Source organism: Panthera pardus, unplaced genomic scaffold, assembly GCF_024362965.1.
Source record: "Panthera pardus isolate Hobbes unplaced genomic scaffold, ASM2436296v1 HiC_scaffold_17, whole genome shotgun sequence".
Lineage (NCBI taxonomy): Eukaryota > Metazoa > Chordata > Mammalia > Carnivora > Felidae > Panthera > Panthera pardus.
Genome location: NW_026526732.1, coordinates 62,087,894 through 62,090,514, shown reverse-complemented (window position 1 = coordinate 62,090,514; position 2,621 = coordinate 62,087,894).

The following is a 2,621-nucleotide window of genomic DNA, read 5'->3' as shown; positions in this document are numbered from 1 at the left end:
CATGTCTGGACTTGGTAACCGTGTTAAGGGATTTAGGTCTTTTACCTTAGGAGCAATGAAAAACCACTGAAGGGTTTTAAGAAGAGGCTGGCATTGAGTTCATTTATCAGTGAGGGCCCAAACAGGAAACAGATGGCACATCTGAAATAAGATAATTTGAGGAAGATTTATTTACAGAAGACTATAAAAGTGTGGGTATAGGGAGCCATCCAACTAAAGCCAACAGGTGGGTAGAGCAAAAAAAGGGAACTCAAGCTGATAAGGAGCAGTTAGTCAAAGAGGGTGAAGTCCTGAAAATAAAGGAGAAAGGTAAAAGAAGGGAAGTAATCAACAAAGTCAATGAGTAAAAGCTGAAACGTGGTCTCTAGGTATTGTCACCTGGTCAATTTGTGACTGTGGTGAGAACAGTTTCAATAAAACAATAATGGAGGAAGGCAGACCAGAGTAAGCTGAGAAGTTACAGAATGAGGAAATGGAGACAACTCTTTTGATATGTGTGGCTGTGTTGGGGAGGGGAAGGAAACATAGGGCAGACATCATTCCGTAAGCTTTCTAATTATCCATTGTGAAATCAACTGGAACAGTGGGAACACCTTGAACAAATTTTCTAAAGCAAGATACCTACAAAGAATGGCTCTCTGTGGAGTCTGAAGCTTATCTACAAAATGACTCTGTTAACAAATCATAATCAAACAAAATGTTCAACCTTAGTACCCAAATGGCACCCCTCCCGTTTTCCAAATCCAAACACGTTCATCAAAAAATAGAAAGTCTCTTAAGATCACAGGTTGCAACGATATTGACGTTTTCATTTGAGAGCACTCAGGCATGATTTAGGGGACAAAGTGATAGCATTTCTAGCGCCTCAAGCAAACGTCTAGACATAAATTAAAAGATTTAAAGAAGATTCTTTTGTTATGTTTTGTCCTCAGGAAAAATATAGACCACACAAATACAGCAATGTTTTACATCCCTGCATAGCACCTATTTTCCCCAGAACATAGTAACTTTGGGAAAAATCAAAGCTTTAGTAACAACTGCCATTGCTTTTTATTCTAGTCTCTTAACCACGTTAATTTCTAGAATCCTGACTCTAGAAGGCTTTTTCAGGTTCCAAAGGGGTTTAGCATGTATGTGCTAGGTGCTGGATCCCACTGCTCCTTGTGCAAGTTTTGGGAAAAGCGACACTACTTGACCTCTCTCTTGTCACCACCTGTCTTGCCATGTTCCTGCCATCATTCATAGCTACTTCTAAGTGCTGAAAGTTTCGTTCTCCTAGTGCTTGTAGCATTTTGAGCCAATCTTAAATGGTCTAATAGTTTTGATCATTGTAGTCTCACTGAGCAATCTGCCTCCCTCCAGGACCACAGGTGGTCCATGGTCCAGGTGACTTCCTAGCTTCCCACAGTTGTTCCCTTCACCCCAAACTAAGATTGCCTGCCAGTTCACCTTCTTACTCTCTCAGCCTTGTTCTTTTTCATTCTAAGACAGGTTTACAGTCTCTTTTGCTGGACTCTTGAGTCGTAAAGTCTCCATCATTTTTTCTTGCAGGACATTCTCATGAACCCAGAGTTCCTCAGGGAAGGTTTGCAGATTAAACTCCCCAGCATAGCCTAATTGCTAGATTACTGCTTTTCAAAAGGTGGTAGTTCTCAAAATTAAAAATTTGCAGCTGGGCAATCCTCACTCTACAAATACACATTTTAAAAAAACTGTAGTATCTTTTTGAGCCCATTTCTCCTGAAATTTGGTTGAAATTGGCCTGAAAGATCAAATTAGGTTATACACGGAGGGCATGAAATTTTCATCGCTTCATTCCACTGGAAGTCAAGTGAAACACAGAAGTAGCTGATACTGAATCATCCTGAATTTCCAGCACTTAACAATGTATTTTTAATAACTGAAAGTTAGTGTTTTCTTTCCTCTAAAATAAATATATTTGTTTGGGGGACTGCTTTTTAATCAATTTCAGTGCATGGTTCTTAGATTAATCTTTTATACCAACACTTTTTTTTTTTCCTAAGAGAAAGAACAAGGAAGCTTTGTTTTTGTAATAAAACTACTAGAATTCAGACTAAGAATCTAACTTTAAATGGAGGTCAATGGAAGCTCCTAATTTTTAGCACCCTAGTTACACAATAGCATTTGTGTGGGGCACCTGGGTGGCTTAGTCGGTTAAGCATCTGACTTCAGCTCAGGTCACAATCTCGAGGTTTGTGAGTTCGAGCCCCATGTCAGACTCTGTGCTGACAGCTCAGAGCCTGAAGCCTGCTTCGGACTCTGTGTGTGTCTCTCTCTCTGCCCCTCCTCTACTCACTCTATCTCTCTCCCCCTCTCTCTCAAAAATAAATAAATATTAAATTTTTTTAAATTAAAAAAATCTTATGGTAAGTAAATAAATATCTGATTTCATTAAAAAAATTTCACAGTAGCAAGTGAAATTAAATTTCCTCTTTTAATTCTTTAAATTTCAGTTTTCTCCCCTAAAATACTTTTGAGAATAAGCAAATGACATGCCAAGATGGCTGGGAAGTGTTTGCCTGGAGAGCTCAATCTAACAGTGACAAAGGAAGATAGAAAACATGAGCTTAAAGGTAAAAACGCTAGGAAGTTAAAAGCTT